Below are 26,249 nucleotides of genomic sequence, written 5' to 3'. Positions count from 1 at the left end.
AGAAATAAAGTAACGATAGAGTCACTGGGGAACTGTAGAAACAAGAACAGATGAGGAGAGACAAATGCATTTAAAATAATCAGTATTAGCTAGTTGGATAGAAGCTGCAAAAACTTCCCATCATGAAAGTGAAGGAAAACCTGGGTCACAAGGAGTGGTAGCGACACCAGGAGATGGCTTCCTGCTTGCACCAGCCTGTTAGTCCAAAGACACGTGTCTGCAGAGGGAATAGGTAGCATCTGTAAGCACTTTTGCAAAACATGATCTCTGAACAATAAGCCAAGTGTTAGATACCAGAAAGCCATGTTTGAAAGGAGTAACCTAGTGTGCAGCTACACTAAGATCTGTAAATTGAGAGTTTTTGTAAATTATTCTATTTTAGCTGGTTTTCTGAGCTCTGTCACAGCTGAATGAGTACTTCCAGCTGTGACAGTACTTCCATTATGAGACATCTAGTAGCCTATACTTACAACCACTGATGTCTTTGTAGGCTTCTCCTCCATATAACACAGATGGTGGACATTGATTCACTGACTATTTAGCAGAATTGTGAGGTGCAGTAATGAAAGTTCATTGTAATTCCTGGACCCCATTCTTCTAGTTCTCTCTCCCTTAAAGAAAATCAATGTGAAAACTAACCCACTTATCTGATACTTCACATCCAGGAAGCCACAACCACAAACTCAACTCTAAAAAATCTTGAAACGCACAACTGGTGTATTCTCAGACAGTTGTTTTCTAAAAACAAACCAAAAGCAAAACAAACACACAGAAGCCTAAAGAGGAAAAAAAAAAAAAAAAAAAAAAAAAAAAAAAAAAAGATAAATAACCCCAAAAATGCTAGAATACGTACTATGAATAAAAGGTCATATGAGGCTTAGCCACAAATCCATTCTGAGGGCATTAAAAAGTATCACAAAGAATATTGCAACCATCTTGAGAGCTAAGGCTGTTCATCAGTGGTTGCACTTGGCTATGCTTTCAAAACAGAAACTACACGATAACACTACTAGCTGTATCAAAAATGACTTTAATAAAAGCCTTCGTGTTTAGTTTTGCTTATACTTTTAGAATTTCCTTGTCCAATTATCTCCAATCAGGCCTGACAGTTCAGTCCTGGGGTGAAAGAGCTCCCAGTTCCATTATAGATAAGCTCACAGGTATTGATTTGAGCATTTCCCACCCCCAGTCAGAACCAGATATCTGCAGAGGACAGAAAGTTTTCAAATCCCTTGCCATGTAGCAAAAGTGAAACAGCATCGGAGAATAATGCAGATCAAATGAAAGCATAGGAACCATTTAGGCTCTACTCAGAGCATTATTCATAGCTCCAGAGGTCACCTTTGCTGGAAGGATCATTAAGAAGCAGTGCATTCTGTGAGGATTAACACCCACTAAACCTTCACATTTATTCTGGAGACTGAGATCAATGTAGTACTTTAACACGAGAACTAACAGCATCACTGCGCAGTTTCTTTCCCTCTCATTTTCTTCACAGTGAATTAGAGACAAGTTCAGGGGGCTTTTTTTTTTTTTTTCCTGGGTTGCTTCTGTGTGCATGTGTGTGTGCATATGTATGCATAGGCATCTGGGAACCACCTTCTCCCCCCGCATTAACAAAGCATTACCAAGTGCAGAGCCCATGGAACGAGGTCATCTACAGCCCTCCTCAGTCGCTGCCTTGCCAGCAGTAAAATGGGGGCCTTAAAACAACAGATACAGGAGGCAGAGACTGCAGCTCCAACAAAGCAAAGAGTTTTCTAGAATACAAACAAGGGCTGAAGCAGCCTATTTTGATTCTTCAATAAGTCTGGTATGAAAAAGGCCAATAAGCTCAATATTTTTAATTGTGGTTCTTTACACACAGCAGAAAGGCAGCTAAATGTACACCCTACTCAAAATGCTTACATTAAACCTGCAGATCCCTTTTCCTTTATTCCCCCCAGCACCCCTTAAAAAAAATTAAAAATGAGAAGGAATGCAGAAAAAATACCTATTCTGTATCAAAGTATACTGTCTATAGATTATATATTTTGTCTGTATTAGAGTAATTCTATCAGCAATGCCCTGGACTTATAATTACTGCTCTCTAGCCACTTGCAAAATTAATTTCTGGAGTGACTATCATCTCCCACTTTGATATCAGTCTCTTGCCCTAAAACATTCTAAAATTTTTTGGTAGTTTTTGGTTTTGTTCAACTGTTCTACCAACACCTCTGTCGGAGGGAATGAGCACAGCTCCAGGAACACAAGTTTTGAGGACCTCAGGTTATGGTAGTCCAGAATTTGGGGTGATTTCAAGGCCTCTGTATGCAAGATCAGACTGCTAACCCATGTCTGTACTATGTACTGTTCAACCAGCCAGCTTGTCCAGCATCTCCATTAACCTCACAGTGCACTTTCAACTTTTATTAAAATGCAAATGAATATTATAAATTTTGGCTCTGAGGTTTCCACTGTCCAACTTTTCCACTGTCCATCTCAGGAAAGATTTTCAGAAATATCACAGGACAAATGCCATATAACTGCTGAAATCTGAAGTTACGCACTCTACTGCTGTGCCAAAAACAAACAAACAAAAACTACAAAGGTGCATTCATCCAGCCTTTAGCCTGAAATTACTGTGCATTGCTATTTATTTCTGAGTACATCTAACAGGACTGAAGGAACATTAAGCTGATGATTTTAAAAGTAACTAACTCTCGGCAGTACACAAAAAAGCTGTGAAGTCTTACAAAAACACAGTGAGCAGTAGCTTTAGGTAGGGACTTTCTACAACACCACAAGGAATGCCTGTAGTAGAGCCACTAATTATATGCAAACCTTTATAGTTAGCAACTCAGGCCCAGGAGTTTTGTCTCTACAACGATTACCAGAGAAGCCCTGCAGAACTCACCCTCAATCTTGCTTGAGGAGTGCCTATGGATTCATAAAGATGATCAAAGATTTTACAGCAACCAAAATCCAATGCACAGCGTAAATGCCAAACAGCCATTTAGGTTGTTTAATAGATGAGTTTCAAAGCAGTAGATGGCACTGCCTGAATAAAGCACCTCATGGGATGCAATCACATTCCTTTGTTCAAGAGAGTTTCATCTTGGTCCTTAAATTTTGCTTCTGTGATCGTAGGGACTAGCTCAAGGACAAGTTGCTGTTTGAGCATAGCAGAAAGAGTCTAGATCATATTAGTCCTTGATCTAATTCACTTTAAAATGTTGCTGAAGACATCTTGGATTTATCTACTCTGTCTAAAGTAGAGATAGAAAAACTGACACAGTCACAAGAAGTCAGCAGTAAGCTGGAAACCTCTATCTCCTTCTGAAGGCACAGTGACAGCTCTTACAAAAAAACGCATGTATCATCTGAAGGCATCTCCAATTTTTACAGAGAAAATGGAGGAGAAAGTGTCTTCTAGGCCATTTCTCAGCAGAGTTTTTGCAAGAGACACCTTGGTCCAACTCCTACTAATTCACTTCTGTCTTCTAGCCTATGCTCCAGATTCTATCTGCTGTCTGGTTTATAGACCAGATTCTATCTCTATTATTTTTAGCCTAAAACAATGTCCTGAAAGGTACACAAGGACTTTGTGCACTTCGTATTGCGCTCTGAAATCTTTGGGCTCATTATTAGGTAGCATCAACTTCTGGGTTGACTGCAGCCCAGCCAGGGACAGCCAGGATTGCTTGAGCCTCTCCCTAGGCTGGTTTACAATACAGCAGCAATTGCCCTGCTCTGACACTATCAAAACCACAACAGAAGTAGCAAGAAGGTTTAATGGCTGAAGGGATTTGTCTAAGTGGCTTCTGACTGCTGGAAACATGGTAATGTTATGCATGTTAAATAGGGCTTTTTGATCTGTATTTAAAAATAAAAATAGTAAAAAAAGAACAACAAAAGCCTGTTGGACAGGTTTTTTTTTTTTTTTTTTTTTTTTTTTTTTTTTTTTAAACAGAATATGGCAATTCTTCAAAACCATTTGGAAAAAAAAGTCAATGCCAATGAAATTTTATTTTGGAAAAATAATAGGCAAAAATGCAACATTTTGGTAACATTTAAGTGTTCTATCTTGACCTTTAGGAACAGTCTGTTCTGATATTCAATTTTATCATCACTTTGTGTCATTTCTAAAAGATATACTTATATCTGTAATTGAGGATACTATACTTCAGAAAATGTAATTCAGAACTTCACAAGTTTTAATAACAAAACACACACACACAAAGAGGTTCAGAAGTTCAAAATTCACACAATATTTAAGTGTTAGCCTTTCCTGATTGAAAGTATTAGAACTTGAAATTAATGATCTACCTTTAGAAGGGTCATTTCTGTTTGTTTCCATTGCCAGTCAGAAATTGGAAAGATTTAACAGCATTAGTTTCCCCAGTTACTGAGAAGTCCTGTTCCTGGTCTTATTAAATAGTGAATGCATAAGCAAAATAGTTTTTTTTTTTTTTTTTAATGTATATAGAAAAGATTAGACCTTTAATAAACTTTTAAAATTAGCAAGAAAAAGCTTGGGTTAGCCAGTTTAAACCAACTTCTTGTCTATTTACTCTTGATGCAGCTTAGAAAATGCATTCCTATTATTTAAAATAAAAATTTAATGAGGAAATACCTAAAATTCCATTTCAAATTTTATTCCTAATTAAAAATAGGACTAATTATAATGTCTGTCTACTTTGGAAGGTGCTGCGAGGCTTAATTAATTGTCAGTAAAGCTTATTTGAGATGCTCATGCAATGGAAGTGTAAAATTGTTTATGTTAATCAGGACAGCTATGTCAGCCCTGATTCTGGAGGGGGATACACACCGTAACATCCCCACAGGAACAGTGTAGGATGCCCTGCACTTGGACACACATCCCACCAGTTCCTGTAGTGTCCTGCCACCTCCATCTTACAAGCAAAAAAAAAAAAAAAAAAGAAGACTAGGACAGCTGTTGCACTTCCTAGGTTCCTAGGTCATGGGGGAATTCCTCCACAGAGGTTGGGTTGGACCCAGCTCTCTTAACTCAGGTGCAAAGAACCATCCTCCTCTTCAAACAGAAACTTTTCCTAACCCTCTGCTTTTAGAAGGGATAACGTCTTCACCTTCTCTTCTACATCTACCATAATTTTATCTGTCCTCTAAGCTGCCTTGTCTCCACAGCCACCTCCAGTAAGAGCAACCTGACTGCAACACAGCAATGCTTTTGCATGGGCTGACAAGTACAGCAGCTCAGCCATGGGGCAATGAGCCACAGCACCTCAACACATCCAAATTACACTGATGGGAAGGAAGGAGCAGCCTGAAATGACTGGCGTGGTGGCAGAGGGGAGAGCACCCAGGTGTAGGTGGGACGAATTGCACCCAAGCAACGAAGCAATGAACTGTCCGTGTGCCACTGTGGGTTTTTGCCACCTAGTTTCCACTTCCTCTCCACTTGCCATTGCTCAGACAGGCATGCAATTAATCCCATTACAAACTAATGGATTTACACCAAGATTACATTAAAATGTGGTGAAGCAACGCCTGTGACACAATTGCACTTTTCTTGGCAGAAACATTCTGAAAACTGCTCTTTCCACTTCCTTCCCCTGTGAATACAAATAACTTTTGCTTACTAACAGAAAGGCATTCCCCTGTCTGAGCTTTACATTTGATCTCTGCTGAAGCAGTCTCAAGAGGAAAAATGGGAATCTAAGAAGGTTTGAAGTTTGTGTGTAATCAGGATTTATGTCTGTACTACTTCAAACAAGTCTTTTTTTTTTTTTTTTTTTTTTGAATATGCAAAATACGATGGGGTAGTAAAACGTTCTGGGAGGACAGTCAGTGCTGGGATGCAGTGACTGTCAGCTAGCTCACATCCTATGGGCTTCCTCCTATGGAACTCAAGAAGCAATTGTGGGACCCAGCACTAAACAAAATTATTTCCATTCCTATTTTAAACACAATACTGAGTAGTGACCCAGTTATCAGGGAGAGAGGTTTTCTGATTACCTGACAGGAGCTCATATTTGTACAAAAAGAATAGCAAGAGAACATTTAATCTTTTATGCTACTAGTACGACAGCTGTGCTTTCACTCTCTCAGCTTGCTTGAAGGATGATCAGTGCAGAGCTAATTTTTATACGTTCAAGATTTCCAGATAGGAATATGCATAAACTATAGTAGCTGTTTATCTGCTTCAAGCACTAATTGTGTGGGTCCTAGCACGAGTGCAGCAGGAAAGCAGTGTATTTCACGGTTAATACCAGTGAAGAGACACGCAATGCTCAGTGGATAAAAGGCTTGTAGTCCCAGCTGGGAAAATAGTTCCATTATCTCCCAGCTGCATAGACCTTCCATACGGCTCCGTTCTGCCTCGATGAACACTGTGCCTTGCTGAGAGCTTGAAACAGTTCTGCAGAAAATTGTAAAGATCCTGAGACATTTCACTGTTAAGATCTGTAAGTACAGAATTGTGCTGTCTACTGCAATGTGAATAATGCTGGGGGAAAGCTGCCTTTAAGAAAAAAAAAAAATCAGTAATTTTCATTAGCATGAGGGGGTAGAGAAATAAAGAAGTGAATTTTCTTCATTATGTTATGTGTCTCTAAATGGCTGATGATTTAAATGTATACATTCTTGGAAGAGAAAAATGTATATAATGAATTTGTATGCATGTGAGGTCTGAGTCAGAGCGGGAGACTGCTAGTAACAGACACCACAGGTATATTTTTTGAGAATATCACAGCTCTGTGCTGCAGTAGAACGGACAACACAGAGGATGACAGTGCTAATTTTGGCACTTTCATATGACTTTCTACAGCATATTAAAAATGAGGTGGGTAATGAATGATCAATCTAGTTTTTACCAGCTGAAAGTGTAAAAGCAATAAATATAAATCTTTTGGAAATTTAACCAAGTCTTTATAACAAAGTTTTTTCCTGTTGCTCATTAAAAAAAATAATAATCAAGGTTACAGCATATACTGAACTTTGGTTTTGCATTCAAAGACCTGCAAGAGTTTTAGTTTTGGTGTTGTCATTTACTTATTTTGTATGACACAGCCTTAGAAGAAATGTGATACTTCATAAAAAGTTTTGAAAGTCCACGGCTACAGAAGCAAGAAGCTGCTTGACTAGGGCTTTATGTTAAATTGTATACTCCCATAGTGCTTTCTGGGTGAACACCTTGAGTCAGACAGTTGCTGCATGTCTGACAGGTCTCCTCCAGCAGCCTTTGCACAATCAGGCTGAACGCTAACAATTTCCTGCAGCACTTCTGCACCTGAATGATTAAACAAGAGGCAAACACTCTGCAGCCTATTTAAATAAGTTAGCTGTCCTTTTCTCAAAACTGCAGTCATTTTCAAGTAACTATTATGAGTTAAAAATCAGATTATTTATGTTTCTGAAGCAGTACTTCCTCCATCCCTTTATTCCCCGCCCCATCTCCCCAAAGAGAGGGGAATTACCAGACCAGTACTTTCCACATCCAGTATTTGGAAAGTTCTGCAAGTTCACTGAATTGGGGTGTGTGTGTTTGCGCATGTGTGTAACTAAAGCCTGCAGTGTTTGTAATTCTGAGCATCACCCCACCACAAATAACCCATCTTCATCAGCCAGCTTTTGCTTTGGTGCTCCAGAGGCACTATGTCAGTGTTTCACATTCCATGAGTCTCTGCTTCAGAGGTTTTATGACACTAAAAAGTCCCAAATCAGTACCTATATGAAGTTAGCAACTATCGTATATCAAATTTTACTGTGTAAAAAAGAAAAATAAAACACACCAATGTATGCAGCTATAGTTTTTAAATGCTGGTGAGGTACTGATTGCCATGTATTAGGAGTGTTACTTTCCATGCTGGGGATAAAATTATAAATAATATATAACGACTTAAGTGCTTTAAATCAAAGTTGAGACATGTCTCTTTTCTAATTCTGATCATAAAGCTGGAAGAAAAGGAAAGGTTTGTGGTGCATAGCGGGCTACCCTAAAATTAATTTCTTGCTGTTGAAGCAAATATTTCCATCACAAAACAAGGTGCCAGCATCCCCAAGGGGACTTGAAACACAAAGTTGTATGTTTGCATTATGTGGGCATGAAACACTATTTGTATTTGAACAGAAAATTTTCATTAGAAGGATGTTTGTCTCTGTCTTGTGAGTACATAGAAATATATCAGCTCTTCAAAATGACATTCAAAGATTTTCCTTTCCTTTCCTCCCCTCCCCAAACCGTATTAGCTGTGTGCTGCTACAAGACAATATTCCTTTTGTTTAAAATTGTGACTGAGTTTATTCCAGACGATTGCTTCTACCAGCCCCTGCCCAGAGCTCAGCCAGATGCTGCTTGCAGCCCTGGTGCCAGGCTCACCCAGGGCCCAGGACCCCAAACCCACCCCAGCTGGCCCCACATCCTTGCCCAGTCTGCTGCAGAGGTCCAGGCTTGCAGCAAACGTTCTTATGGAGAGTGAACTCCAGAGGAAGAGGGGTCAAAGAGTCCTTATTCCTTCTTAAGGAAGGCTGTACTCAACATGGATTACAACTAGGTATACATGCACCTTTATAGCTTAGCCCTCCAGGTATGAACCAGTCTCTAAAAAGGAAAGGCACAAGTCACTTCTGATGTGGTTTTTCAACTACAGTTGCCTGCGCTGGCAGTTATCTTTGGGATACCAAAAAACCTGCATTGTGACGCACCAGTATGTAGATGGCCTTATTTCTACTCAAGCTAAGAGCTCTTTGCAAGCCTCTCTTACTTACGCAGTCTTTCTACAAATGCAGAACATGTAAGTTAAAAATCACTACATCATTAAAAAGAGAACCAAATAACTTGGAGTAGCTTACCTATAGGAAACAAAGAAAACCCTACTACAGTAGAACAGGACACAGTACTTACAGTTCTCCAACTTGGTGGCAGAACAACCACATGCAACTGGTGTGAAGCAAAGCACCTGAGCTATTGAAGACCCTATCTTAATGCTAGGAGGCTGCTGAACAGGCCAGCTCAGTGCACATTAAAGGATTAGAAAGAGATTTTTACATAAAAACACAGAGAAGAACTTGGATATATCAATTTTAAAAGTTTTAGGATCTTTAGGCTGAGAGGAAAAGCTTGAGTTCTGCCATCCCTCCAAGCTCTCACCTCCAACTCCTCTGTCCCAAGAAGCTCTGGGCAGGTGGACCAGACCCCACCCTAGGGCACTTGCAGCTCCTTAGCACTTGCTTCTGCTTTGCCTCTTGAGGACAAAAGGTGTTCTCACACATGTGCTCAGGGAGTGTTAAATTAATTGTCCCAGTGTAGTCAAAAAGATAATTAAAGATTCTTAACAGCCCACTACATTTTCAGTAATTTGCTTTACAAAACTACTTCTTTGATGTTGTTGGTGTTTGTTTTTTTTTTTTTTTTTTTTGTTTTTCTGTTTTTGTTTTTGCTTTTTTGTTTGTTTGTTTTGTTTTGGTGGTGGTAATGGTGGGGTTTTGTTTTGTTTCAGTATGAAATGCTTCACCAAGATCTCACTGCTAGGTTAGCTTGTGTAACCTACATCTGCCCAAGCCTAAAGCGAGGGTGTCTCTCTATCAGACAGGCCTGTAGGTGTTATCATCTCTGTACTGACACTTGCCCACATGAGTTTCTTTGCATAGCTAGATGCTGAAATCTTTTTAGGATTATCTCCCAGGAAATTTGATCAGCTTCAGAAATTTTAGGAAGAGTGGCCTAGTTGTCACTGCTCCTCCACACCCTCTTAACTCCATCTGGAAGGGCCCAGAGACAGGCACTGTCACCAGCCTGGGCCCTTTTTGGAGCTCAGCACAGGAGGTAGCAAAGGGGATCGACTGACAGACAGTGTGAGTAGCTCTCCAGGTTGCCCTGAGGCTATTGGGCTGGGGCTCTTTGTGGTGGTTTGGGTTTTCTGCAAGGGAGAAACTCCCCAGAATATAGGAGAGCAACTGAGAGACAGGGACAGGGAGGAGGGAGAGTAATTTTCCTCACTTAGACCCTCTAATATGTTTCTAGCCTATAAAGACAAGAAGAAATGGATAAAGACGGTCAGAAACGCAGTTTGTTTTATTAAAATTCTTGACAGCATCTGCTGTAATGCTCTTGTTAAAAGAGATAGAAAACAGCAGAAAGATGAGAGAAACAGTGTTATGTCCTTGCTGTTTACACAATGTAATAATACAGGAACTGATATAATTGGCTTCCAGATAACTGTTTTTATTAGCTATAAACAAACGCGAGTGACCCAGCCACCCAGGTACACAATAACCTTCTTGGGCTCCCATCACAGCTCCCAGATGCCTCTCAAGGAATTAAAGATGCTACCTAATTTTTCTAAACTAAGTACCCACCTGGCTTCAGGACAGCTTGATGTGACTACCAATAGGATCCATTTTATAAATAAGATTCCTCAGATGAAATCTGAAGACTGTTTCATATTTTTTCAAAAACTGTGCTGTCCCATGGCCATAACCAAAGCATGAAGATCCCAGGTCCCTATCTGCGGCGAAGCCTGCAAGGAAACTCTAATTAAACTTGTGATGTGGGAAAGGGTTGGCTGGAAAACAGTGGCTAATTTGCTAACCTGGATTGGGTGGATTACACTCTGCTGTTCTTGCTCAGCCTTTCTCAGGAAGGTTTTTCTAGGGTCAAGATGACCAAACCCTGGGAGAGGTGGGCCCACAGCAGCCAGCAGTCTGGGGTTAGGACCCTCTCAGGCCTACAGGAGATCACTCTTTAGGCAGAGAAGAAATTTCATCATTGTTGATGACCTAAACTCCTGCTATTGTGAAACCTTGCTCCGGCAGTTTTCCCATATATTTAAGAAATCTTCCCATAGAAAATATTGTCAGAGCTGGTACTGTATGTGAGTTGCTGCTGTCACACTGAGCTATTGAACACCTCACAGTGCTCAGACTTCACTGCTAACTGACTTGGGGAGGAACAGATTTTAGAGAAATGCCAGGGTTCAGCTAATGAGGAAACCCCTGAAAGCCTGGTGCACCATATACTTCACCAACGTAAACCCATTTCTCCCAGGCACTGTGTTCAGCACTGTGTGGTGCCTTTGGTGAGAGAAATGGGGATTAAAAGCACTGAAGTTTCTGCAACTTCATCTCTTCAAACACTTTCTGGTAATCCTACCATGAAATTACAAAAACAGCAGGACCAGGGCAAGCCTCACTATAAACTGTGCTTCCTCCATTTGTAAAGAAATCCAGATAAAATGTGGATTTGTGTCCACTGAAATAGACCCCTGTTCCACATGGGCTCCCCAGCATCCTGCATGGGCTCAGTTTCCCATCACTCTGCTCCGTTGTTGTGGTTGTCAGACTTTGGGCTTGTTTGCAGAATCCATCCCTGCCTTTCTAGCATCTTATGGGTCCCAATAAGTCTGTCCTTGAACAGGGTAAATGAATAAAACCAAGCATGTTATTTGCTCTGTGGGACTGTCCTCTGCAGGGAAGGCATACGCAGCCTTTGGGGAGCCATGCTGTGTGTCTGGGCTCATCTCCAGCGCTGTTGCTGATCGTCCTTGGTGCCTCAGTTGCCCTTCTTTGGCCTGTCTGGTAGCCACTGCTGTTACAGAAACTGTTTGTAATGATTGCTTTAGAGTCAGATCAGCCCTGTATGGTAACTGGTGAGCACTGCGTGGTTTGCTGTACCGTGCTGTAGCTGGTCCCTGGTACTGCAGCATTTAAGCTCCCCTCAAACTGGTGATGTTCTGTTAATTTCCTTAATTCAGGCACTTATCCCCAAATGGTTTCACTTTCCTTTGGATGATAATAGCAGGGAGGCTCTGTAACCAGCAGCAGAGCTGGGGGCTGAGGAAATTCTACAAAATCACCTCTCTCCCAGAAATTGTTTTGTCTGCCGGCTTAACAGGAGCACTCGGGCTGCACAGCAGGTTAGAGGTTTTACCCCTATTATACTCACTTAAACTGCCACCTTTTTCTCAGCACTGACATCATTAGCTATGACATGTTGCTGAAGCCTCTCCACAGAGGTGACCCAGTCCTTGCTGGAGCTATCAGGCAAAGCTAAAAGCCATATATGTATATATACATTTAACTCTCTTCTTTCCAATATTGCTCACCCTGAAGCTGTCAGAGGTTCTGGTCTAACCTCTCCTAACCCACTGCCCTAACCTCTCTCTCATCCCTCTGTTCCACTATATCCACGAGCTAGGTCTGGGTTTCCAGTCCTGGCTCAATTTCCTCACTCAAAGATCCATATTAAATAACAATATTTACCAACTGCATATGTATGGCTGTATGACAGCCATGTAGCTGTCTGTTTGGTGGGAGCATAGCCACAGGGGAAAGCCCTGCCAGAGGGATGTCTTCTGCTGAAAAGGAAAATCTTCACCTCAGATAGAAGCACTTACTCATTTATTTCTATGCACAATTTTATGTTAACCAAACAAAGCAAAGCAAAGACTCTTTCCACAGTGAGAGAATTCTCATAGGAGTGAATTTACTGTGAGCACAGGTTGCTTGTGCTGTACTGAGCAGGATGAGGCCACCCCCGGATCCCTGAAAACACCTTCCTCAGACAAGGCTGGAGATGTGGTATGAATGGGGGATCTTGCACCCTGCACAGGTCCAGCTGGCTGAAGTGCAGACCCCAGAGCTGCTGCGGGGTCCATGCCGTGTCCCCCACCTGCTTCCCACTGCTCCTTCAGGGCTCCTGGCTCTGGCTGCACCCACTGTCACACCTTTCTTTTCATCTTTCTTGATGAGGGGGGAGCTGAGCAGAGGGCTATGAGGATTTGTCTCCTTTTTCCCCCCTGTTTCTATCTGTTAATGGCATCATTCCTGCCCTGTGCTGCCACCATGCCCCAAGCACCATCCGTGCTGCAGCGGCAGGGGTTTTTTGTGCCCTGTCACTGCACACCTCCCTGCTTCTGTCTCCATCCGAGACATCACCTGGACTGTTAGTAGCCGCCTGCAGCACAGGAGAATCCTGGCTTATGAACCTGCTTTCAGTTGCTGCAGTTCTAGCCAGGAATAAACTGCTCTTAACCTAAATACTCCTCTGAGGACACTGAGCTTGGGGGAAGAAACATAACTGTGTTGTATCTAGTACAAGTAGGAATAAGAAAGCCCAGTACATACTGTGTAACTCCAGGAAGACATCAGCAAAGGGGTTGGCAGGGGGAAGACCAGCTTTGAAGACAGCGAAGCAATAATGGCCTCTTTATATTGCAGTAAATGTAATGCTTTCAAATAAAACATATACTACTGCAGCTACGGAGACTGTAAAGGCATCCAAAGCAAAAGCCTTGTCCAAGTGTGGGCTGTGGCCTAAAACCACACAGAAAAGTGAAATTCCAGCAAGTGGAAGCCCCCTTCATCCCAACTCAGGGGAAGCGAGAGCAGGTGGGAGCTACAGTGCTGTGGGGAGCCACATGGCACAAAAATCATGGGGTCATTTACATGGTAAATGAAAAATGATAAAAACAACAGAATGAACTAGTTTGGGTAAAGCTCACCAGCGTGCTAAGCAGCCTTGGGAGGACATTTTGATCACTGAAACCTGGCATAAAATGGGTAAACTGTGAGCAGGTAGAGAGTCTGTGGTTAAATTTGCGGGGAAAATATTCTGCATTTTAAGCAAATCTACTTAGGTGAGCCGGAGTCTACCACTAAATCTCAAAGAATGTTTGATAACTAGAGACTTCAGGAAGACTATTGGTATTTTGGGATGCTCTGAGGTAGGCTATAGGGAGTGCTACTTGGTATTATTCTGTACTTCAGGTATTTCAGCATTAATTGCACAGCTTTACTGAGAGATTACTAGTTTTAAAGTTAGCCTTATTGTTAGGCTAGGTGTTGAATAATGGATGATATTAAACTTTGGGTTAGGGATTCAGAAGACTGATTCAGAAGACATAGGGAAGAGATACTCTAACTTCTGTCAAAAAACGGTAGGATAAAAGTTATGTGTGAAGCATACGAACTGACAAAAGGCACCTTAATCAGTGATTCAGGTAAAATATAAATAACTAACCATGTCACGATTATACCTCTTTGTCTGGCTGACTTTCTCAGCCAGATTGATTCAGAATCCACCTAAGCCCTGTAAGGAATTAGCAGGAAAACGCTTTGTTTGACAGTGCTGAGGTTGTTCTGGCAGCCACCAGCAGTACCCAAAAATAAGCCCCATACACAGCCTAACCAGGGGCGTATGGTCTGTGCAATCATTGAATCACAGTGAACAGCTCACTTGTACCCACAGATGCAAACATAATGTTTTGAGACCAAAACACAAACCAGAACAAAATAAAACAAAAAAAAAACTCTCAAAAACAAATGAACAAACCCCATGAAAACTTTAGAAACAGACTGTGAGAGACTCAAGCATTTTTTTCTTTTTTTCCAAAGATGCTCCTAATCCCCACTTACTCTGTAATATGATGTTGAAAATTAACAAGCAATAATTTTCTTGGAATTGATTTGCGTAAGAAATTAATTGTGGTAAGGAATATGATTTGGGTAAGAAATTAGTTGTGTATATGCTGAGAGGCAAAAGCAGTGCCAGCTTGATTTGGAAAATATCAGGCACCTCAGCTGTAGCTATGTAGGCACCAATGGGCCTCACTGCCCAAATTGCTGCTGTTGCAGCACTGGCCACAGATGAGGTCAGCGCGCTGAACTGAGTTCAGATAAAAAGGAAAAACTAAAAATTGCAAGAAAGGATGAAAAAAGGAAAATCCCAAAGATGTCAGTTACTGGGGATTTTCAACTCTGTCCTGCAGAACGCTATACTACAAATTACTGCCATTTGTTTATACATAAGGCAAAATCAAACCCAAATTGTTGCTATGTATACCATGTGTGCCCATGTGCTGACTGCTACCTTTGGATGTGTTAAAAGTATCAAGGACACATAAGTACAAATGTCATTGAAATAAAACCAGGTGGGATCCTTATTAGCTTTCCTTAAAGTTCACATTTCAAAGCTGTATTGGCCAAAGGTACCTGGAGGTAGAAAATAGAAAATTAATTTATGAAAAGACATCAGTAAAAGTACAGTTTTAATTTTTATACATATTTCAGTGGCCCTTTTATGCATTAGGTTTAATGGCTGTATACACTATTACCAATGCATTATTGCCTGTCACAACTTTTATACCATCTCATTTATTCTGAACAATAGAGCAGCCCGTGCTGTAGTTCATCAGACCCACTGGTTATTGAAGTGGCTAATTGCACAGGCTGTCCCTGGTGATCAGCTCTCGGCAAGGCACAGCCCAATGGACAGGATCAAATACAATGAATGTGATCGCACTGAAGGCGTTTGCAGTTGAGAGGTTGCATTCTGCCATTGAATATCACTGAAAAAGGTTTGTAAAATATCTTAGTCTTATCCTCCAAAAGGTGTGTGAAGTAATTCTGGCTCAAACACACAGCCACTAGTGTCCTCTGGATTGAGTGATAGTAGTTAACACCAGTGATACCGGACTCGTTTGTGCATCACCTCCTTTCTTTATGGATCAGTAGATCTTATTGCATGTCTATGTAAAGAAAGTACATCTCCAGTCCTTCTTCTTCATACATATATAAATATATATTTATTTCCCGTGGTTCTTAGGTGCAAATGGCCAAGGGAAAACATCTCTCCAGTTTCACCATGACCCACGTTTACTTTCTTTCCCAGAGAACTCCACATTTCATAAAACAGATACTCGTGTAAAATGAAGAGCATGACCTCTGATATTTCCTCCACAATTTCGTGCAGCTGTATCACTCATACAAACAGTAATCCACTAACACCTCACAGTGAAATGTGGCAATGTAACTTCACAGAATTGTCTTGCAATTACAGCTGGGTGTCAGAAGCTGTTTCTTGGCTTTGTGGTGAACCTTGGTGCTAAATTCCTTGCTGGAGCTGATTTGCAAGGCTTTCTCGATCATGCAAGGAAGAGTTCTAAGGTGAACTCTAGGCTATTTCCAGGAGTTTGATTGTATTGTTCAGAGTTGTTTCTGTTGGCTACACTTTTGAAAGACTATAATGGAGATTTCTGTTTCCCTTTTATTTTAGTGTTTTGGACAAACAGTAATGCTTTGCTTTTGGGTAAAATTCAAATCAATGCAAACCTCATAAACCAATAAAATTTTATAGATTGTTATCCAATATGTAATTTGTTACACAATATCTATGTGGCTTCTGTTTATTGAGACATAAAGACTTTACTTTTTTAAGGTAGACTTTATGTGAGAAGGGCATAAGAAGGAATAACCTTTCATGCCTATTGTGCCATAAACTAAATTACCCTTAACCTAAATCATTTATCATGTTGTGGCATCCTAATGAGGCCAAAATAAACCAACACAAACTGCCTGAAGTTTTCTGCAAGGGACAACTTTTATTTATTCATCACCATTGTTAGCTTGTACCCTCACAGGTTGGCCACGTGGATTTTACAGAGGGTAGCATGAGATGCTCTGAGCAATAACTGAAGAAAACTTATGAGGCTATAAACCTTGTGAAAGGGACTTTTTCACCCTTGCATCACATATCACAGGATGTGAGTGTAGAATAAATGTTATAGGATAGTTACGTACTTTATGTTTATTTTCTAGTAGTACCTTTCAGCTGGATGTGACTAATACCAGGAAGACAAGGTGGTGCTCATTTCCCCAGCACTTCTGCATGTCAGGGGGACTCAGGTACAGGTCAGCATGGCTTTTGTGAATTGGATCAGGAGGGCTGGAAAACCCTCCAAAAAGAATGAAACCTACCACACTAGCGAAATATACTGTAATGTTTTGTATTTAGTACTAAAATGTTATTTTCTAATATAAAATTTCTCTTTGCAATGTACATTGACCTGTAGGCAACGTAGGCAACGTTGTTGTTTTTTTTTTTGAGACAGATGCACAAACATACAAACATAAAAGAAGGCTTTGCTCAGTAGGTCCTACCTGAAGTATGAGTATGCCTACAGGTACACACACACAGAGCATAAACCTATTTGCTGCAGTATGTGATTGTATCATAAGCTAAGTGAAGATCCTAATCTTTAGAAAGCTGATCCAAATCTTCCTGAAGTCAGTGGGATGTATTTCCCTGACTTTCCTAAGGCTGAATCAGACCTTGTATGATGCTTACTGGCCACTTTAAGTACGTGATTTACCCTCTGCATGATGTAGTTATGGTTTTGTTACATTCAACTGTGTACAGAAATGGAAATATGTGTTGATGATCTTGCACACTGATGAGGACTGATTTGCTTATTAAGGAAATAAAAGTTAAAGATAGTGGATCAATTCAGACCTAAAACTTGCACTTTACCCTAACAGATGATCATTTTTTTTCAAAGAGGAATGGACCAAAAGGGGGGTGCAATTCATCTATTTGTTGCTCTTAGCCTAGAACTGGTGAAAAAATAGTTTGCTGTTACTATGTAGTAATAACATTCTTTTAGATGTCAAGAAAAAAAAAATAATTCACTGTTTAAATCATCACCAATAAATGTATGTATTCAGGAATGAAATGAAAGCCCATCATCTTCTCCTTATTGTCTCTATTCAATCTCCTAAACTCCTGCTGAACCTAAAACATATGCTACTAGAGAAAACCCAGGACTGTGAGATGAGGCTGAGTCAACGATCAGAGTGGCATGCAGTGTAACCTCAGCAGAAGTTATTAGTGCCCACATGCAATTTATGAAGGCAATCAAACATGTGGATGACAAGAAGTTGCGGAGGAGCTGCAGTATCCCAGGAAACAATCTGCATTTCTAAGGACATAACTCTGGTGAAAGTATGATTAGCATACAGAACTGCAGACACTTCACTTCAAGATCCTCCTCAATGTCTTTTCTTCAAAACAGGAAGTGCATTTAAGTCCATTAGAGGCTGAACTCCAGTTAGAGGTTTTACAAATACAACTCCAAGGAAATGTGCAGAAATGTATTGACAGAGCAGCTTTGCAAGTATGCAAAGCTGAAAGCGATACTCATACAATAATTTGTCTGCAGTCATTGAGATGGATTTGATGGGCTTGGAAAAGCATCAGATTGTGGCTTTCCTGGTTTGTTTATTATATAGTAGTTCTAGAGGTTCGTCCATACATGTAGTTTTGAACGGCACAGAAACAACTATCTTCAAGCTAGGCTGCTACTGTTTTCAATGATGCTTTACAACCAAACCCATCAAGCTTTCTTAAAAGTTGCAGGAAAAAAAAAAAAAAAAAAAAAAAAAAAAAAAAAAAAAAAAAGTTTCCTAAGTCTCTTGAGCCTTAGGAAAAGGATGCAGAAATACTTCAAAATGGGACTTTATTTATTGTAGGTTTTGGATTCCTGTTACATGGAAAAACCTGAGATGCGGAGGGGAGGGGAGAGTGGAATGTGTCCATGGAATGTCAACTGTTCAGATTTACCAATCAAGCTACTCCTTCAGAGAAAGAATCTTCTAATATACAATTCCAGGAAAATACCTAAATACATAATTGCATTTTACATGCAATTGGTCCTGCAGTGGTCCTGCAACTACAGCAAAGAATGCACACAAGGATCTGGAACTGCGCTAAGTAGTAACCTCTACTGTTAAGAAACAACCACTCTATGAGCTTAGCACTAGACAGACCCTGAAGTAGTAAGTTTACAGTCTAAAGATTCTTTAAATTCTCTGTTTTCATTGAATAAGTCCTTGTGCTTCTCTTGATGTCCTCTGGACAGAAATATTAGCTGTATTAAAAAGTCAGCCTATGCTTTTGCAGATAACTTGCCTTTTGGCACCTCTACAAAACGCAGGAAAAATTTTGGTTGTTGACTTGATTTATTTTTATTGATGTGGAAAATGTAAATGTGATTCATTATTAAGAAATGCACTCAAGGATTTACTGTGACAGGATGTATTTTCAGGTTCTAAACATACTTGCAGTTGTGGCTTAAAGCAAAAGACAACGTTTCTAAGAGATCTGCAGAAATAACATACTTTAGTAGTAACTAAAGCATACTTAAAATAATGTACTTTAGTAGTAACATCCAAAAGCAACCTTTGCTTTTGGTAAGGGTTAAGGAAGTGATACTGGGATAAGGAAATATCCTCTTCACTATTTTTTGATATTCTTGAAGTCTGTTAAAACAACAATAGGGACAGTTTACAACAAACAGTTTGATGCAAGTATGAAAGCAGAGAAAAGAGGTCCCTTTTATATCATTGTCAAAAGGAAAAGATTGCTTCTTGATTTAGGGTCCTATATAACTGTATACAGCTGTGAGAGCTTGAAGAGCTGCATGAGAGTTATTATATGCAGGCATGGATTATTCTGACATCTAGGAGAGGATTTTGGAGCATCTTCAGTTGTTTCTACTACTCTACCTCTATAGCTGAGTTTATACTGCAGAGAATGTTGATCCATATTTTTGAGGGTTGAAACGTGATTAACGTGTGCGTATAGACATCGGTACTTGGGGTTTTGCTTGACAAGCGATATGTTCTTGACAGGGTTGTCAGTGTTTTTCAGAGATTCTAGAAGTCTCTATTGTATGGAGAAGGGTACTCAGCTAATTCTGGGTGTTGCCTGAGAGCAGCTGGTGAGGAGGGGCTGGGAGAGGAGCTGAGCAGTGGCCCTGCACTCTGTGATTGAAAAACTGGGCCAACATGAAGGGAGAGGGATCATGCAGTCACCTAAGAACAGTACAGAGAACAAGATCAAAGTGAGAAACTAAGTTTCCTTAGATCGTTGCGAATTAATTCATAATAGACTATATTTGCAGTCTGCTCTTTAGCACTTAAAAGAAAAAAAGAGTGTAAGTCTGCTCTTAGATCCACATGGAGGACTTTGCCTGCAGTATTCCATTCTCCTTGCATGAGAGTAATCCTGAGAAACAAACAAATACAATCCCATCCCCATCAGCTGAATGTCATGAGTCACAGCAGCACTACCTACTCCTGTCTGAAAACAAAGCTGGGAAACTGCGATCAGCCACATAAATCTTGGAAGAAAAATTGTCCTAGTGCATTTCACTTATTCTGCAACAACAAAAATACAACCATGTACAGATTAAGATAGTAGTAACTGGTTAAGAGGTATGCAGAAATATTTAGGATAGAAAAGAGACAACAGGAGAATGAAAAAGGAATGTAGAACAGCTAATAACGCAGGTGGATTCTGACCATTACCATTCAATTACACAACAGTAATATTCAAAACATTAGGATTTCTTCATTAAAGTTATTTTTCTTGTTAATTTGTGAGTGCAGTGCAGGTTACCTAGATGCTTGGGACTATATGGAGGGGTGTGTATAGTTCCCTAGCACCTAGTTATATTTTGGGGTACTTAATCAGAAGAATTATTTGTATATATGCATTGCAAAAGAAATGCTCCTCAAAATGGCGTAGAGTAATATAGCTGTGTATTTAAATCACTATTTATTTATTTATTTATTTATTTATTGTATTATAACAGGACATTTGGCATTGTGCAGTTTCCTCTCAGTTATTCTCTCTGATTCAAACAACATATTTTGGTGTCTAAAGAGAGTCTAAATGAAAGTACTGAACAAAAGAGTAAAAAAGAGGCTTCTCAGAGCATTGATGTTACAAGAAAACAGGTTAAAGTCCTATTAGCTTTCAATGTACAATCTAATACAGGGGAAAACAAAGCAGAAATGGAAAGGAGAGCCTGCCTAAAAATAAATAAATAAATAAATAATAAAAATAAAAATAGCTCTATGCCAGTCAAAATCTCTTGCTAAATATTTATATGCAGTCATGGCCAGGTTTGATGCAGATAGTTTTCATGGGCTTTCACAGTTCACAATTTTAGAGTGATACATTTTAAATAAGTGCATACATTAAGGCTAAAGTTATCCTAAATATTATCTCTCTCGATACTAGAAAATCCGGAATAAAATCATTACCTTTATCATACAGCAGATAAATGTAAAAGCTTTTATTTTTATTTATTTATTTTTTTATTTATTCTGAAAGTGTCTTTAGTTCTCATTCCTGGCTGGCGTAAATTAACAGTTCCCCATAAATCTCAAAGCTATTCCTACTTACACCACTGGAGTATCCAAACCTGTTTACCTGTCAAAAAAAATGAGAACACCTCCAGAATAGTAAGCTCAAGCTCAAATCTCTTTAGTGTATCCAGGAAGAGAAAACATGTATAAATACTTATTACTATTCAAGCTAACATTTTGCTTTTCTAACATATTCTGAATCTATATAAATTGACTGCTGCATATCCAGCAGATGCAAATGTACTGATACTTATATGTGTGACTCATTTGGAGTGCAGTATAATTACCAAGACATAAAATCAGTTTCTAAAAAAATCATCTGTTATGTGCAAAACAGGAGTCCAGTAGTAATTAATGTAATCAAATGTATTAATGTTTCTCTTTTTCTCTTACTCGCTTGCTGACACTTGGTAAGGTCTGCTTTCTGAATGAGCAAATCGCTCATACATGAACCCTAGGAAACAGGATGGATTGCAGAAGAAATTCATTAATAAACAAACAAGAATCAATTAATCTTAGGCGTAGAAGAACATCATATTTTTTAAGCAACATGGTACAATTGGTATATATGGTGTGAACTGACTTTGAAGTAACTTTGAAGGAAACTAGATGTGCCAATGGAATTCCCAGAAAAAAAAAAAAAAAAAAAAAAAAAGCATATTTAATTGTATGAAAAGGGAAAATAGGCTGGTCTTATTTTAAATGTGCCAAGTGATTCTTTAAAATAAAAAGAGCCTCTAACCTTGTGCTTATATTTAGATCACATTAACATGTGCTTCTCCTTATATATTCAGCCACACAGCTCATGTTTTCTTTACAAATTGCTAATTTAAATAGAAAAATAAAGTCTATAAGCTGTACTGTGCTTTGAAACATGATCATCATCTTCTAAAAATCAAAACAGTGCTTAATGTCTGATATGTGGCAAGTTGTTAAAGAAAGACATGGCTATTTATATTTCATTAAATCCTAATAAATCATTTATCTTCTGAGCCTTAATTGAGAATGGCAGGCCTTCTGTTCACCCAGATCAGGCTTGGTTGAACAGGGAAACATCACCCAGTTTCCATCTATTTGCCCTTCCTCCTCTCTGGCTTATCCAGTGCATGGACTACAGCTCTTGCATGGGCATTGCCCTTTACATGTTCTTACTTGTCTCACAGTCATTGAGACAAAATACTACAAAGCAACTATCTCTGGTAATTTTTTTCAGGACTGAACATACAATCTAGGACAAATCAGCCAGATTTATGATATTAAAACCATAAGCATAGCTGAAATAGAAGACCTGTGACATTATTTCACTGGGGAAAGGCTTAGGACTCTGCTTCCTGCTGCTGTGTGGTTTGTTCCCCCCAAAATTCAGATGAATAATAAAATAAAATAAAATAAAATAAAATAAAATAAAATAAAATAAAATAAAATAAAATAAAATAAAATAAAATAAAAGTAATAAAAAGTCACAACTTTAAGGTGGTAGGAATAATTAAAAGCATAATTACCAGCATCTCTGTTCCTGGAGTCATGGAGTCACTTTTAATCATTAAATGATTAAAACCAGGACAATAAACTTCATTGCAGCTAAATGATAACTGGGCTCAGTTGGCCCGATATTGGCATGGCTATTACGATTTTTTCCTTAGGTTTGTTTAAAAGACTTCCCCCTTCTTTCCATTTTCTGAATTCCATCAGCATCCAGATCTGTTGCTCAAGCAGAACAGGTGAACAAGCATGTTTCTTCCCTGTCTAGACACTAGTACAATCACTCTGCTGTTCTTAAAAAACGTAGATTATGATGAATTAAGTCCGATTTCACATAGAATCCAGCTTGATTATGTTCTTCTTTTCCTCATTATCAAGGAGATTCTAAATAATAGCAATAAACAGAAATAACATCAGCAAGGAGGAAGGGAATGGTAAGGATCATCATTTCATGCTGAATCATTTACTTGTTAAACAATAAGCCCTGAAATTAACTGTCCCTCCTGACACATATGCATGCATATATGCATGCAAATAAAATGATTAGAGACTTCATCTTAGGCAAAAATAATGGCCATGTATGGTTCAGCTAATCTTACAGTCACCCTGGCATTACTGTCCTGCCTGGTTCCTATTTATATTATTTATTATTCAACATAGTCTCATTGCCAGCTGGTTTAAATTCATCTAACCTGTAAGTATTTGTGTTCTCCGAGGTCAGCACAGAAATAGTCCCAGCCTCCTTATTTGTTGCTGCAGAGAAATGCATGGCTATTACAAAATCTAAATATTTCCTGACAGCTCTCTGGGGAAATCTGAGGTTAATAATTTACATTCATGGTGTCGTTAATACCTTGTGCCAGGCTGAAGACCACTTGTTAATAACTTGGCAGATTTCCAGGTTCCTGTCCAAAATTAGCTCTGTTTTCACTTTGGGCTTTGTTTACAAATATGAACACTAATCCATGAATTGCCAAGGCAGCAGTGACAGGCACACTCCCTGCTCTCCTTCTGAAGGAATTTCTCCAGGCCCCTGGTCCAAAAGAGTGTTTCTCCAGCTCTTCAAAAAGGAACTGACTCCACCAATGTTCTGCTCGACCACACGCTGACTTTGGGAGGAGCTTTTGGTGGGTTGGTGGGTGTCTGTGCACAGCATGCAACCACACTACGTTGCACACGGGAAACCGTGGGTTCTTGCCTTGAGACTGGCTTCCACAAAGTTTTAGCTTTCTTTCCTTTTCCTACAGCTTTTCTGTGGTATTTTGTTTAGCTGGGAAAGTCTGATTTTTAATTTTTATTTTTTCCTGACAAGTTGTCCCAGGATGTCAGTAACCCCAGAAGGAAGCCCAGGGAGCGGCCAGGGGACACTCAATGCACCATATCTTTCCAAGTGTCACATTTGATACTGAGTCAGAACCACTCATGATACATGTCATGTCTTGCTTTCTTTCATACCTTGTGCCTGACATACTGTGCATGCAAAGTATTTAATTCCTCCCTTCTCCAAAATAGGGAATATGAAAATGAATAGTTTCTTAATAAACTGTCTGCAGCAGTATTTTTTTACGTAGAAATAGCTGCTAGCCAGGTGCTGCAATGACGAGCAACTGGCGCTCGTTCTGGGCTTGGGAGCCCAGCGTCTGAAGCTGGCTGGCTGTAATTGGGAGGAATAACAAACAATGAGCAACAATGAAATGCAAGAGAGAGAGATCATTTCAGATGTTAGAGCAATAAACTGCAAATGAGATTCTGTGCCAGTAAATGTATGATCCATCAACAAGCCAAGAACAATAAAAAGGGGACTCTCCCAGTGAAGAGTAAATTCCTGCTGCATGCTGATCAGAGGAGATCTGTGAGCTGTTGCAGGGAAATCCCCTTGCCCTTTAGCTCAAGGACTCGGTGCCAGAGAAAGGCATCGCTGGGTGTTGGAGCCTCATAACTATGCTTCTGTGTAATGCAGTAGTTTGTCCTCAGCAGGAGCGGTAGGAACCAAATGAGCTGACCTGAACCTCCACACACTGTGTTTCCCTCCACGGCCAGCAGCTGGAGGTATAGAGGTATAAGGAATGCAGGAGGAAGAGTTTTTCTACTGAAGGCTATTATTTTGTTTGAAAGGAGAGCCCCATAAAGATATCATGATACCTCTAATATGGATTTTAATAAAAAGATCTGTGATATTAAATATGAAGCAAGCAAAAGATTACAATGAAAACTCTGAATAGCAGACTTTACGGTGGCACAAATTAAAGTGTTCCTGTGATATAAGGCTCATATTGAAACAACTGCTGCCTGCATGAGATCTTGAAAGAGGTGAAGTCTTCGAGATATCATTGTAAAGGTTTATCAGCAGTTCCTTTATTAATATCCCCATCCTTGAAGAAACCTACACAGTATCTTTTGAAGACATTCTAATTTTGATCCCATTTTACTGAAGAAATGGGAATTTTGCTTCTAACTTCAATTGGAATAGAATCAAGGTTCTTATTATTATTAAACTGATAATATTTGGAAGGCTGTTTTCCAGAGTTCTTAAGCTTTTACTCACAGGTATTATGTAGATATTAAACTTTGTATGCATGAAGAATATTGCATGCTTTTAGCATTTGCATAACATTTAGACATTTAGTTTTAGTGTTTTTGAACATGTTAAAATAAATACGATAATTAGTTCACAAGATATATTTTCAAGTTTGGTAAATTTAATACTTTCAGATCTATTCAGGTATTTCATAATGTATTGTATTGAAATTTGGTCCACACACTTCGACCAAATTTCTACAGTCTTTCTTATCAGACTTTTTCTATCTCAATGTTTGTTCAGTAATTACTATAGACTGTATTGAGTGATCAGCAGAGAATCTTCTAATTGCTGGAAACTATCTATATGATAAAAACTTCTCAACTCTAACTTACATGGGCATTGTTCTCTTCTGTAGTTTGCAGAGATGTCTGAAGATTAGTTTGAAGCTCCCGTGTCATTGAAACTTATAGGACAGGTTTCATACATGTGTGAATGTCCACTCCTACATATATAGAAGTTAAATGATAGCAGCACTATTTTATCTGAAGAATGTGTACAGCCATCATATGTCCCTTGTAGTTCTGTCAGTTACAAGAAAAAGAGATGGAAAGTCCTACACCAAGATGGATAACCTGAATGACACCTGAATTTCGAAGTCATAATCCAAGCCCTTATATAAAGCTCATGTATGGCTTAAATTTACACCATGTTGTAGTAGATGTTAAAATCCTTCTATAATGTCTTTATTTAACTATTCTGATTAGTAGGTTCTGCATGGAAACTTGGACTTTCAACAGGTCTGATAATGAATACTTCTTTGGTATATACAGCATTATTTAAATGCTTAATAATTATGATTGTTTCTGGTTTTCATCTAGAAGATTTTGATGGCAGATGATAGTCCTCATGCTGATACAGGGGCACAGCAAGGGATGAAACTAAAAGAGCAAGAGCTCTGTCTTGATAAATGTAAAAAATAGCTAGGTGACTAAACCACTGTGCCGAAACTAAAATGGCATTAGATCTTGTTCCTGTCATTGTGAGGTCTTGCAGTCATCCAGATGGGGGAATGACTGAAACGTTTGTAGGTCAGTCCACCCTCTTTTAGTGAAAGCCTTCTATGAAAGGTTGGGGAATACCTGGATCTTGACTCCATCTGGAGATGACTGAGGCTATGACTGCATTACACAGCTGGGCCAGGAACTTAATGTATTCTCAAGTCTAGTAACTTATGTAATATATATATATATATATATATATTTCTGTTTTCATACATACTGCATGCTATACAACA

General features: G+C 39.3%; 1 protein-coding gene across 4 annotated transcripts in view; it reads left to right on the top strand.

Moving 5' to 3' along the window:
* The first annotated feature begins 6,097 nt into the window (after positions 1 to 6,097).
* Positions 6,098 to 26,249, top strand: part of LOC311442087 (contactin-6-like) — a 143,324-nt gene continuing 123,172 nt past the window's right edge. For 3 of the 4 annotated variants that reach the window (XM_084530857.1, XM_084530858.1, XM_084530855.1), the window contains exon 1: positions 6,102 to 6,428. The gene's annotated coding sequence lies outside the window, so the exon portion shown is untranslated. Of the gene's footprint in view, positions 6,429 to 26,249 lie in introns of all 4 variants that reach the window. The other variant, XM_084530864.1, reaches the window with a different exon arrangement.

This window comes from Aythya ferina, assembly GCF_964211825.1.
Source record: "Aythya ferina genome assembly, chromosome: 10".
NCBI lineage: Eukaryota > Metazoa > Chordata > Aves > Anseriformes > Anatidae > Aythya > Aythya ferina.
The sequence above is the reverse complement of the archived record's forward strand: the minus strand, read 5'-3'. Positions and strand labels throughout refer to the sequence as shown.